This window comes from Haliaeetus albicilla, chromosome 2 (assembly GCF_947461875.1).
Source record: "Haliaeetus albicilla chromosome 2, bHalAlb1.1, whole genome shotgun sequence".
Taxonomy (NCBI): domain Eukaryota; kingdom Metazoa; phylum Chordata; class Aves; order Accipitriformes; family Accipitridae; genus Haliaeetus; species Haliaeetus albicilla.
The window spans coordinates 34,838,450-34,853,347 of record NC_091484.1 but is presented as its reverse complement, the minus strand read 5'-3'; positions in this window follow the sequence as shown (position 1 = coordinate 34,853,347).

The window sequence follows — 14,898 nt, the reverse complement described above, 5'->3', positions numbered from 1 at the left end:
TGGCCACTTCTCTCTTTCAGCAATATCTAATGCTAGCTGGATGGCTTTCACCTCTGCAAACTGACTCGATTCACCTTCTCCTTCAGCAGTTTCTGCAACTAGTCGTGTAGGACTCCATACAGCAGCCTTCCACCTCCGATGTTTTCCCACGATGCGACAAGACCCATCAGTGAACAGGGCATATTGCCTCTCATCTTCTGGCAGTTTATTATACAGCGGGGCCTCTTCAGCCCGTGTCACCTCCTCCTCTGGCAACATTCCAAAGTCTTTGTCTTCTGGCCAGTCCGTGATCACTTCTAAAATTCCTGGGCGACTGGGGTTTCCTATGCGAGCTCATTGTGTGATCAGTGCAATCCACTTACTCCACGTGGCATCAGTCGCGTGATGTGTAGAGGAAACTTTCCCTTTGAACATCCAGCCCAGCACTGGCAGTCGGGGTGCTAAGAAGAGCTGTGTTTCAGTACCAACCACTTCTGAAGCGGCTCGAACTCCTTCATATGCTGCCAATATCTCTTTTTCAGTTGGAGTATAGCGAGCCTCGGATCCTCGATATCCCCGACTCCAAAACCCCAGGGGTCGGCCTCGGGTCTCTCCAGGTGCTTTCTGCCAAAGGCTCCAGGTAGGGCCATTCTCCCCAGCTGCAGTGTAGAGCACATTTTTAACATCTGGTCCTGTCCGGACTGGCCCAAGAGCTACTGCATGAACAATCTCCCGCTTAATTTGTTCAAAGGCTTGTCGTTGCTCAGGCCCCCATTTAAAATCGTTCTTCTTCCGGGTAACTTGGTAGAGAGGACTTACAATTTGACTGTAATTTGGAATATGCATTCTCCAAAAGCCCACAACACCTAAGAAAGCCTGTGTTTCCTTTTTATTAGTCGGTGAGGACATAGCTGCTATTTTGTTGATCACGTCCGCAGGGATCTGACGACGCCCGTCTTGCCATTTTACTCCTAAGAACTGGATCTCCTGCGCAGGTCCCTTGACCTTACTTTCTTTTACGGCAAAACCAGCCTTCAAAAGGATTTGGATTATTTTCTTCCCTTTCTCAAAAACTTCTTCTGCCGTGCTGCCCCATATGATGATGTCATCAATATATTGCAGGTGCTCTGGAGCTTCACCTTTTTCTAGTGCAGTCTGGATCAGTCCATGGCAAATAGTGGGGCTGTGTTTCCACCCCTGGGGCAGTCGATTCCAGGTGTACTGGACACCCCTCCAAGTGAAAGCAAACTGTGGCCTGCACTCCACTGCCAAAGGAATGGAGAAAAATGCATTAGCAATGTCAATTGTGGCATACCACTTAGCTGTCTTTGATTCCAGTTCATATTGAAGCTCTAACATATCTGGCACAGCAGCGCTCAGCAGTGGCGTGACTTCATTCAGCCCACGATAATCTACTGTTAGTCTCCAATCCCCATTAGATTTCTGCACGGGCCATATGGGACTATTAAAGGGTGAGTGAGTCTTGCTGATCACTCCTTGGCTCTCCAATTGGCAAATCAGCTTATGGATGGGGATCAGGGAGTCTCGGTTGGTGCGATATTGCCGCCGGTGCACCGTCGTGGTAGCAATTGGCACCTGTTGTTCTTCAACCTTCAGCAACCCCACAACCGAAGGGTCTTGGGAGAGACCAGGCAGGGTAGACAGCTGTTCAATCTCCTCCGTCTCCAATGCAGCTATACCAAAGGCCCAACGGTACCCTTTTGGGTCCTTGAAATACCCCCTTCTGAGATAATCTATACCAAGGATGCACGGGGCCTCTGGGCCAGTTGCAATGGGGTGTTTATGCCACTCATTCCCGGTTAGACTCATTTCGGCTTCCAATACGGTTAGCTCTTGGGATCCCCCTGTCACACCAGAGATACAGATGGGTTCTGCCCCTTTATAACTTGATGGCATTAGGGTACATTGCGCACCAGTGTCTACTAGAGCCTTATATTCCTGTGGGTCTGACGTGCCAGGCCATCGAATCCACACTGTCCAGTAGACTCGGTTGTCCCTCTCCTCCACCTGGCTGGAGGCAGGGCCCCTCTAATCCTGGTTAGAATATCTGTTACCCACTTTTTGCACATGTGAATCAGAAGTCCCTTCAAGAGGATCAGAAATGAGATCGGCCCATCTACTGCACCCGGGGGACTGCTCACTGGAAACTGGAGCAGCAGTTTTCCAAGAAGAATCTTCTTTTCTGGTTGCTTTTTCTCGCAACTCCCGTACCCGTGAATCCAAGACTGAGGTAGGTTTTCCATCCCACTTCCTCATGTCCTCTCCATGGTCACGCAGGTAAAACCACAGGTTAGCCCGTCGTGTGTACTTTCTCTCTCCTCTCTCTTGGGCAGAGGAACGCTTACTCCCAATAACTGCAATGCGGGCCTGTACAGGTGAGGAGGAGGACATATCTACTTTGAATTGCTGGAATTCTCGGGACAATTCCTCTACAGCTGAGACACAGGCCCGTAGGGAGGAAGAGAGACTTCCTTCATATTGCCGGAGTTGGACAGCCAATTCATCCACCGTTTGTCCATAGCCTTCTTTCCAGGACATTACTGCCAATGAGTTGGCATAGGTTGGTGGTGCACTTCGTAGAAACTTCCGCCACATTGGTTGTGTGCATTGGACTTCATCTGGATCTGTGGGTGACTGCGCATTTTCTGGATCATTATAAATCACCTCCAGCACGGCTAATTCCCTCAGGTACTGGATACCTCTCTCCATGGTGGTCCACTTGCCTTGGTGACATGTAACTTCATCCCTGAAGGGGTATCTTTCCTTTACACCTAACAGAAGTCGCCTCCAGAGGCTGAGGACTTGTGTTTTTCTCCCAATCGCCTTGTCGATACCCCCTTCTCTAGACAGAGATCCCAACTGCTTGGCTTCCTTACCCTCTAATTCCACACTACTAGCCCCATTATCCCAGCATCGGAGCAGCCAGGTAACAATGTGCTCACCTGGGTGGCGGCTAAAATCTTTTCGCATGTCACGCAACTCACTCAGGGATAGAGATCAGATAATTATTTCAGGTTCTGCCTCTTCCTCCTGTTCTCGCGATGACCCTGGTCCATCTTCATCTCTCACTGAGCGAACTGATTTCTTTGTGTGTTTCTTTTTCTGTACAGGGGCGACTGATACTGGCACAGGCTGGTTCTCTGGTTTAGTGGCAGTATCTGTCACCGGGGTAGGGTTAGCCACGGTACCTGTTGTCGTGGTAGGGGCAGCCACGGTGCTTGTCGTCGGGGTAGGGGCAGCCACGGTGTCTGTTGTCAGGGTTTGGGTAGCCACGGTGCATGTTGTCGGGGTTGGGGTAGCCATGGTGCATGTTGTCTTGTTTTCCATCTTTTCCCCCTTTTCCCCCTGGGGGTGCTGCATAATATCAAGCAGGGTTTGGTAGATACCGGCCAGGGCCCAGCACAGGGTAGTGAGTTGTGTGTCTCTGGGATAGCCACAGCATTTTCCTTTCAAAAATTCTATCACTTCATGAGGGTTCTGCAGTTGTTCGGGAGTGAACTTCCAAGTCACTGGAGGTGAGAAGTTCTCTAGATACCTGCCCACATCCTCCCACACGCCATGCCACCCATAAATATCCAGCTTTGGGACAGATCTCTGGGTGGTACTCTTAAAGAGCCTTTTTGTAGCCCTAGACAAGACCTGAAACATAGTCAGGAGGCATAGCACTAACAGCACACAGGCTTGCGCATCCCAAGGATATTCAAAATTCTCGAAAACTGTTGTAATTAGTTGGAAAGAGAAAAGGGAGGGGAACGGATGGGGGGAAGTATCCCCCCCTGACTTCCCCATGGGTTGGGTGTAATTACCAATAAAATCCGACAGAAGGTGCCCAAAGTGTGGGAATGATATCACTGCCTCATACAGATACCAGCTTAACCTCATGACCAGTGATGTAATCATTTCACAAGTCGACATTGCCCAGTACAGCAAAATGATAATCCCAATCGCTCTCCCAGAGATGAGATACGCAACTACAGGCAATACATAAAGCATATAAGAACTTACAAAACGCCACCATGTAAACAGCTGAATCAACATTGTGACTAACATCTATTTATCTAGTATAAGAAATGCGTATGACAAATTTGTTTCAACACGCTCTGGCCAGATCTGTCGTTATCTCAACCCTTCGTGCCCCACGTTGGGCGCCAAAAAGGACTGTCGTGGTTTCAGCCCAGCCGGTAACAAAGGACCACGCGGCCGCTCGCTCACTCCTCCCGCCCCCCTCCGGTGGGATAGGGGGGAAGACGGAGGAGAGAAAAAAAACCAAAACTGGAACCTCGAGGGTTGAGATAAAGGCAGTTTACTGGAACAACACAAAGAAATTGCAACAACAACAACGGTACTAATGAAAAAGTATACAAAAAGAGTGATGCACAGTGCAACTGCTCACCACCCGGGACCCGACACTCTGCCACTTCCCCCACCGAAAAGAAGAGCCCACCCCCCGGCCCGCTCCCCCTTTATATACTGAGCATGATGTCACATGGTATGGAATAGCTCCTTGGCCAGTTCAGGTCAGCTGCCCCGGCTATGCCCCCCACCTCCCAGGTTCCTGTAAAAAAAAATTAACTCTATCCCAGCTGAACCCAGGACAAGTCCCACACTACCTGAGCAAGAAGAGCAAAGCAGGTCCAGTGACAGTAACCAGGTTCAGCCAAAAGTCCACTGATTGCCAGACAGCTCTGCAGACACCTGGCAGGTCCAAGGTCAACCCAGGGAGACAAGTCAGGAAGGCAAGATCAGGGCTGGTAAGGTACAAGGCCAGGCATTGCACACATGCAACATAGTTCAGGCAGGAGTGGACAGCAATGCCTAAGCTGAAATGCAGCTCCTGAGCCAATGGGTGGAGTGTGCATGGATGGAAATGTGCATCCTGGTCCCATCTGAGGCTTCTCACAGCTCTTTCTCATGACCCAGCTGTCCTTAGAGCAGTCTGATCCAACCTTACACAGCTGCACCACACCATAGTTGCCTGTGAAGAGAGGCAGCCAAAGCCTGGGAGATGGGGAAGGAGTTCCAGAGGAGGCTTACAGAAAAAGATAGTTACAGGCTGGTCAAGGCAACTGTAGCCTGTGGGCTCACTGAGAACCCTGATAGCAGCTAAGTTAAAATGTTTTGTAAAAGCATTTTAGCTATCCATTTCCATTTAAAAACAGAGTAGCCTTCTCATATTTCTTACTCTCCTTGGTACACCAAATGTTCACAAGCCCATACACACCAAGGCTCTCATTTTGCTTAAAATGAACCAACAGTTACTTTCTGATTGATTGTTTCACAGTGAATTTATATTGTTTATTGTTTCACAATGTTTACATTATGAAAAACATGTTCCATGGTTCTCAGTTCAGTTTCTCTTGATAGACAAGACAGTTCACTAATTTGTTCCAAAAAAATGACAATGACATATAATCAAATTTGAATGCAACAAAAAAATCAATTATGGAACTGCATACATTTTCACATAGTCTATGTCAATAAAAGCTATTAAACAGTAACAAACTGACTTTCAAACACAACTATTGAGAGCATCAGCTAAGCATATCATTGATCTAGCAGGAATTGCTGGGCACAATTATTTCTAAAAATCAGTCAATACATTTTCCTACAATAATTTTATCTGAATGTTTTCTTCAGACTGCATAAGACTGAACACTTGATATATGGAGAGGAATGAAGACACATACATAACTAGGTCAACATTCACTATGTTAATGGAACTGCCTTCACTGTCTCAATCCTTATTCTGGAAATCCCAAACTGTACATCTTGTGTTACTAAAAACTTGTTGTGAAAGCACTGGGACTGTCTTTCCAGAAACTTTCAATCATCTGGAAGCATAGCTGTGCGCTGGTTAAAATTCATTCTAGATGTAGTAAAAGTCACCGGAGTGCAGCAGAGAGAGACTATAAGTGATCTGTCTTGATTCCAGATCATTGGACAGCACATCAGATTCCATTATGGATGAGAGAACTGTGTGGTCACTTAGCTTCTCATCATGTGAATTCAACTGACCAGTCAGTCATTTTACATCTTGACCAGCTAGAAATAATTTTCACTTCAAGTCCAGACACTTCTTTACTATCAGATCCTTCACTACAATGCTGTATTAGTGCCAAGTACCCCTTCAGAGTTGCCCAGTGTCAGCATGATGCTAGCACACAGCACTGTACCTAACAATCCAAGAAACCAGTACTAGCAAACAGCAACACTAAGAAAATCCTGACTATTGCTTTTCAAGAGCTTGCAAGACCACTCAAAACTCTCTTACGTTAAAATGTGGAGGCAATTATGCCAATGAATGTGCAGCAGATCTGCAGTCATCTGTGGCATCACAGTCATAAACAAAGAGGCACAAACCATTCCACTCCAGTTAAAGCAGAGTTTTCCTAATTGCAGCATTCCATGGGATAATGGTACATGCAGAGAGAGACCTGGTATTCTTTTTGTTCCTGGCTGAGAACAGTTATGTCACATGGACACTAGCCAGTGCAGTTTATCTAAAGATCCAGATTTTAATTTCATTGCACTTTTTTCCCCCCCCTCAATAATGCCCTTACAGTCAACAGACTGCAGGAAAAAGTTGATACATGATCCAAACCTTTTTTGACTAATAACTTTGCAAAAATTTTATGTAGCATTCCACTGAAATAGGGATAAACAGTAAATAGTTTCAATTCACTCTTCCTAAACCTCAATTATACTCTATATGTGCTTGGCAATAGCCCTGTGTAGCTATAGGAACACAGTTCCAGGGATTGGGGCTACACAGTAGTGGGAGGCTCACGTTAGGGTTTTGTAAGAGATCCGGTCACTGCACTGTCTGGAAGGCAGAGCAACCATGCAAGCAAGAGTTAATCCACAGAGCAGAATTCAGTGAGGAGGGCAGGACATAGCTGCAATAAGCACCAGAGTGGAGGCACTAGTTAGTGTCTAGCAGCTGTAAGGGTCACATCAGAGATAGTGATCTATGCTTTGCAAATTGAACACTTTATCAAAGCTGACTGTTAAACAGCAGGGAACTAGGCCTACATTCTTACACCATCACCATTCTCCTAGCTTCCAAAGACAAAGATCTTTGTTATTGTTTGCTTTGGGGAGGAAAGGTTAGAAAGAAAGCATTCCCTGCATGCCATCAAAACGGTTCAGTGAGTAAAGTGAGATGAAGACTAGTTCAATTTCAAGAAGATCAGAACGGAAGATAGAAAAGAAAGGAATGATTTGAGGCCATCTGCACTTCAAAAAAAAAAAAAAAAAGAAAAAAATTCCACATATGTAGAGCAAAGCTTGCCTTCATTTTTTCTTTTGTAAGGGATACTGTTTATATATAGGACAGAGCAATGACAAGCAATTCTAAAAATAGTTCTCCACTGCCTAAAGATGTGTCCTAGTTTTGGCTGGGACAGAGTTAATTTTCTTCTTAGTATCTGGTACAGTGTGTTTTGGATTTAGCATGAGAATAATGCTGATAGCACACTGATGTTTTCAGTTGTTGCTAAGTAGTGCTTACCCTAAGTCAAGGATTTTTCAGTCTCCCATGGTCTGCCAGCAAGCATATGCACAAGAAGCTGGGAGGGAGCACAGTCAGGACAGCTGACCTGAACTAGCCAAAGGGATATTCCATACCATAGAACATCGTGCTCAGTATATAAACCAGGGGGAGTTGGCCAGGAGGGGCAGATTGCTGCTTGGGCATCTGTCAGTGGATCGTGAGCAATTGCATTGTGCATAACTTGTCTTTTTTTTGTTTGGGGGTTGTTGTTTCGGGTTTTTTTGTTATATTCCTTTTCATCATCATCATCATCATCATTATTATTGTTAGTATTATATTTTATTTTACTTTAGTTATTAAGCATTCTTATCTCAACCCACAAGTTTTACTTTTTTTTCTGATTCTCCTCCCCATCCCAGTGGGATGGGGGAAGAGTGAGCGAGCAGCTGCATGGTGCTTAGTTGCCAGCTGGGGTTAAATCATGACAGATTGTAGGCAAGAAACACTTAACCTGGCAGACACCTGTATTGCCCCAAATCAGTTTTGTGTCTTGCCCTCAGCCCCCATAATTCTGTCTCTGTTTTATATTCACACTCTGTATTCCATAATACAAATCTAATAGCAGTAAATTGCTTAGTCAGATATTTTACTTCATACGCTATGGACTGAGACAGTCATTCAACAAACACTTCACAATAGAAAAAGCAGATAAACACAGCTAATTCTCCTATTTGATTGTCTGCATGGACTGCACATACAAAAATTTGTGTGTCAACACCAGGTGGGGGAAGAAAGTGCAGAAAGGGGAATGAGAAACTGGGAGAGGATGGCCTTTTTACTGACCCAAAAGATTTATCATGCTGTGACCTTAAATAATAATGATGCAGCACAAAAGCTTAAAGGAATCATTTGTAACAAATTACCATCAGTAATAGGTTACCTGAAAGAAGTGCACCGTGTTGGGCAGGCAGAGGAAAAAACAGTACCAGCAGAATCTGTAAGATACAGAGAGAAAGTCTTTATGAAGTTAAAATGAAACATTTATTTTCCAGATTTCTCCTTATCTATTAAGCTTCATAATCTGTGCTTGACCTAAGTTCCCAGCTAGATTAAAAATGTATTTATCTTGTAAGGCCTGCCAAAATGCAATATGATCTCCAAGAAAAGCTGCAAACATTCTTTCTTCTTTGAGAATAGAGAAGTGATCTATTTGGAAGACTGACTTATTCTGAAGGAGCCTGTCAACTTTGCGTGAGGTGGGAAGTTCTCTACAAACAAAGTGAGTACATTTGCTTCAATGTAAGAAAAAGTAAAATGGCTTTTAACCCTGTTGTGGTTTAACCCCATCGAGCAACTAAGCCCCACACAGCCACCTGCTCACTCCCCTGGGGAGAGAAACAAAAGAGTAAAAGTGAGAAAACTCATGGGTTGAGATATTTCACTAGACTCTAAGATACAGTAAGGCAAACAAGCCCCATGGCAAGCACAGAAGCCTGCCCATTAATAGCTAAACAGCAATAACAGCTATAAATTCGATCTAGCACATTCCAGTCAAACCTGTGGTTATCTCAAATCCTTCGAGCCCCATGTTAGGCACCAAAAGGCACTGTCATGGTTTAGCCCCAGCCAGCAACTAAGCCCCACACAGCTGTTCGCTCACTTACCCCCCAGTTTGTTTGGGAGACAGAATCAGAAGGGTGAAAGTGAGAAAACTCATGGGCTGAGATAAAAGACAGTTTAATAGGTAAAGCAAAAGCCGCGTGCAGAAGCAAAGCAGAACAAGGAATCCATTCACCACTTCCCACCGGCAGGCAGGTGTTCAGCCATCTCCAGGAAAGCAGGGCTCCATCATGCCTAACCGTGACTTGGGAAGACAAAGGCCATCACTCCGAACGTCCCCCCTTCCTTCTTCTTCCCCCCAGCTTTTTATTGCTGAGCATGACATCATACGGTCTGGAGTATCCCTGTGGTCAGTTGGGGTCAGCTGTCCCAGCTGTGTCCCCTCCCAGCTTCTTGTGCCCCCCCAGCCTCCTCGCTGGTGGGGTGGGGTGAGGAGCAGAAAAGGCCTTGGCTCTGTGTGAGCCCTGCTCAGCAGTAACGACAACATCCCTGTGTTATCAACACTGTTTTCAGCACAAATCCAAAACACAGCCCCATCCTAGCTACTGTGAAGAAAATCAACTCTATCCCAGCCAAAATCAGCACAAACCCTCAAAACACCTTCCATTCCTCATTAACTTTTTATCCTCAAAAATGCAGAATAGTCAGCCAAAATAGAGCAGGACTGGGAAGTCTGAGGTGAGAATGGGCATAAAAAAGAAACATTTCAATAAAGGTGTGGAGAGCTGACAAAATAAGCACAGATAAGTGGTAGGAAAACAGGTTATGTGAAGAAAGGATGAGGAGGAATAGGGAGTGTAGTTGAAGGGGAGGAAGACTGAGTGAGAGGGAAGGTGAAATATTTGTGCCTTTTAGCATTTCCTGGCCTTCATGCGCATTTGGTTTTTGGGGACTTTAAAGCTACCCAGCAGTCACTGGGAATAAAAAAACCAAAAACTAAAAGCCAAACCTAACTCTTTCCCATTGTGTACACGTTCAAAAAAGTCAAAGACTGTGGGACATGAAGAGCACTTTCTTAATTCTATTATTCAGTTACATCTACATTTGTTTAATTTAGGGAGGACCTCATCTTCATATGTCTTTATGATGCTTTAGAAACTGAGGTGTCTTATGAAACTATTAATTATTATATCTTAGTCTTCCCTTTGACATCATCTACTCAGAGAGGCTGAGCTGTGCTACCTAATCCCTACCCATTGTTAGGCTAAAGAGTTTACTCTACTAAAGAAGTCACACAGTTTTGCCAGCCTCACACTCACACAACAGAATGTATGTAAAAGAAATCCCTACAAAATCAGCAGAATTTAGAATGTCTCAAGATGTGTTTCAAGACCCTAATGTGTTCCAGTGCAATAATTACCTAATTATATATAAATCAGATTCCTATCTTTTGTACAGAACACTAAGAATAAAACGAAAGGAAACTGCAATGTAATGCTTTTAAATGTATCCTAAGAAAACTATTTTTTATAATAATCTATTCAATGAGAAAATCAGCATATTAACTGGAAATGTTCCAAGCAGGTAATCAGGACTGTTTTCAGAAATTTGCAATTAAAGCTAAATATTTATACTATTGTAGCTTGCCTGTATTTTTGAGTTGCCAGATGTTTCTGCTTTGTACAGGACTCTTTGCAGTTGTAGATTAGCACTGACATATCATATTATCTCTGGGTACTGAGTTTTGAAAGGAGCTTGTCAGGTTTTGATAAATGCTTGGATGTCAGACAAATAGAGAACTTCCTAGAAAAAGAGGAACAGGCATCCTAGCAATATCTAGAATAGCTAAAATAGATCACTAGATTAAGCTGTAAGTGCAGTGACTGCATATAAGTAGTCTAGAACATGCAACTAGAGAATCTCAGAGCTTTATACTGTCCTTATATAAATTGGTTTTGTTCTTCTTAATGGATGCTTAATCCATGCTGTCTTTTTTATCAGCACATGTAAAGTCAAATGAAGCACTGAAGAAAAATATGGATCTATCTCTACTGACATTGGATCAACAAAGCACTTAACTACAGAGGAAAACTGGAAAACAAGAACAGTGATCTCATTGTGTATTACTTGCTCCCCCATCCAAACTGTATCTTTATTTTCTTTATCAATCTTCCTCTTTTTTTTTTTTTTTTTCTGTAATGGAACTATAGGTACCAAACTATCTGCTTTCTGACATGCACTAGGTAAATTTCATATTGACTTAGTCTTTTGGGGTGTTGGAGATGCAATCTGTCAAATCTTAGTGGTGGTTTAATAAACCCAGATACCTGCTTCACCTGTCAGAGGAGCTCCTACTGCTGCCATAGCAAAGCTGGCATAAGGGAACATGTGCTCCTTCCTCAGCTGCTTCCATACAAACCCCAGAATCTGAAGGACTTAACACCTATAATTCAGGCAAACAGTCGCTTAGCTTGATCTATTATGACCCATAGCTGTCTGTCACTTCCCTTTGGCTGTTTGCTGTATAAGGTTCAGGAGAATGGAATATGCACTTGAGTATCTGTGACTTAAATTCATTGGTTATACCTGGACTCTCATGGCTACACCATGAAAATGTGCTCTTTTATGAAAGAGGCTGCTGTTCTGATTTCCCTGAGATTACCTTTCAGATTGCCTTTGCTCTTAACCCATCTCATTAGCAATTAAAGGTAAGATGCCAGACTCTGAACTCAAGCCACTAACATGCAAAAAGTCATTTCTTCTGCCAACCTTGAGAAAAAGATTAAAATCTCCAGCTGAGGTCGATATAGCCCACTAGGATGGGAGGACAGTATCTTCAATCAGTACAGTTAGATTGCCTGAACATACCTGTCTGAGTTTGCAGACAGGGCATAAAAGAGTGTCTTTGTGTTCTTGCTACCGTTAATGATCTGGTAGCACTTGTTTCAACAGTAGAAAGGTTCTTTCTTGCTCTTTCATCTCCATTGTCTGCAATGTTTTTATTTAAAGGATTGCCACTTCTTACCTCAGATGCAGCTTAAATTAATCAATACTCTATTAATTGTCCTGGCAGCCAAGAGGGCAAACCATATCCTGGAGTGCATTAAACACAGTATAACCAGCCAGTCAAAAGAGGTGATTATCCCACTGTATTCCGTGTTGGTGTGGCCTTACCTGGAGTACTCTGTGCAGTTCTGGGCCCCACAGTTTAAGAAGGATGTGAAGGTCCTTGAATGCATCCAGAGGAAGGCAACAAAGCTGGTGAAAGGGCTGGAAGGAATGTCCTCTGAGGAGCAGCTCAGGACTTTGGGTTTGTCTAATTTGGAGAGAAGGAGGCTGAGGGGCAACGTCACTGCTCTCGACAGCTTCCTGAGGAGGGGAAGTGGAGAGGGAGGTGCTGATCTCTTCTCCCTGGTATCCAGTGATAGGACGCATGGGAATGGCTCAAAGCTGCACCGGGGAGGTTTAGACTGGACATTAGGAAGCATTTCCCTAAGAGGATGGTCAAACACTGGAACAGGCTTCCTAGAGAAGTGGTTGATGGCCCATGCTTGTCAGCATTTAAGAGCATTTGGACAATGCCCTTAGTAACATGCTTTAATTTGGTCAGCCCTGAATTGGTCAGGCAGTTGGACTAGATGATTACTGTAGGTTCCTTCCAGCTGAAACAGTCTATTCTATCCTATTCTAATAGGCTAAAGTCTCTATTTGGAATGGTATGGGTAGGTCTCTGCAATGTACTTCTGCAATGCATCTGAGGATTCTTTAAGATGAATATGTGTTTACACTATATTTTAGCTGTTAACAGAGTATTCATAAACTTGAACTGTTTAACTAGACTGCAGTTTAGTTCATGGTGAAGATGTATGTTAAAGTTCAGGTTGCAGGCTGCCAGTAAGACAATGACAATTCTGTGTAAAACACAGAAGTACACACAACCTCATAAAATGTTGCAGACTGATGGACCATAGCCTTCTAGATGGCTGAATAATTGTCAGCTTTATGAGAAAATCTATAGAAGTTATAATTTGTCTGTATTTTTTGTATTTCCCATTTAGCTTAATACTTTCATCTTTTCTGTCCAGATCATCAAAATGATCCTGAAGTGCTTACATTAAGGATGTACTTTTTGCATCATTTTTATTCCCCTATTTCATTAAGTATGTAGACTCCAGTCGCCTGTTGTTCAATTTTATAGGACTATCCCTTCCCCAATCCCTCAAAAGCTAGGCTGACTATTATCAACTCTGGTCTCTGGATGCTTAAGGCAAGTGCAAGCAAAACACTCCCTCACAGGACTCAAATAATAATAATGAGATGAGGGCTTTCTCCACATTAGGAAATGCTACCAGTGGAAATGAAGATACTAGTGCAAGCAGCTTGGATTTAGGCGTTTGGGTTTTTTTTTTTTCCCCCCTTCTGGTTTAGTTTAATTTGATAGCAAACCAGCACTGAGGTAAATGAAAACCCCGCTTTAAACAGAAAGGAGAAAACCAGGTAGCAGTTCACCCTGCTTCAGCTCCAATGACCCAAAAGGCAACTGAGCTAGTCCAACTTTTCCTTTCATGTAGCCTCTCACTGAAGGAGCATTTCAGGAACAGCTAACACTGATATAGAGAACGAACTGCTAATTGCTTAATGATTGTCTCTCTGTAACTTTACATACCAAAGACTGGTGCTCGTCAAGGATTAAGCCTGTCAGAGACTGGTACTTGGGAGTGATGAGCAAGAAGGAACCATGAACAATCACAAAACTTAATTAAATGTTTGATAAATTTACGATCTTGTCGAGAAGACTCAAGTAGAGGCCTTGCTTGAATAGATAGGGCTAGAAAAGATAAGAACTCCTGCCTTTGTTCTCGTCCTTGTAGATAATTTAGCTTAAACTAACCATATGGTTTTTACACCACTAATGAGAACTTAGATAATAAGAGCACCAACGAGCACTGATGTATTAAAACATGTAAAAGACCATACTGCGCAGAATCACCTGAGAAGGGTCAAATAGCGGACAAGTGAGGAAGACTATGGAAGACCACCAGAGGACTCCTGAAGACCACCAGAGACCTTCAATGCGCCTGCGTAAAGGACATTTGCATATGCTAATAGTTTCCCGGAAAACTAATGAATATGTATAACATTTCTCGGAAATCTAGTGAATATGTATGTAGAACATGTATTTAACCTGCACAATTAGACCCAACGGTGTGCACGATAGGTGGAGCGATCCCCCGTGCATCCAGCGCTGCCAATAAAGAATACCTACTTAATAGTTAATCAAACTATTGAGTCAATTTCTCTGAATCAACACCATCAGGTCCCTAGCAAGCCACTTGGAAAAGGTACAAGAGAAGAAGTCTGCCACAGCTCCCCGTAATGAAAAGCTCAAAAGGGTGTTGTCTTGATACACGGTTTATAATAAAGAGAGGGGGGCACCATCTTTGTGCAGAGACAAGAGCATTGTATTTGAGTGCTTCCAGGTTATTATTAAATACAGCTAAAGGTGTCAGTAGAAATACACCATTGATGAAAAAGTTTATTACAGATGACTTAAAACCATCTTACCAAACCAACAGCTCATCTGCATTTTTTTTTCCCCTGGAGAAGCATGGGAGAAGGAGAACAACATGATATTGGCTAAAGGCTGAGGGGAAAGGAGTATCTGAAAACACTCATATTTCTCTCGTTAAGATCCCCCCAGGCCTGGCCTGCTTTACTACTTGATACGTTGGTTCCTCCACATCTGGGCGCTTCACAGACTTACTCCGAAGCTATTCAGCGCTGCTCCGGCCCTAGAAGAGAGCAAAAGAGTTTTGTTGTGACGTATATGACTGAAATGTGTGGTA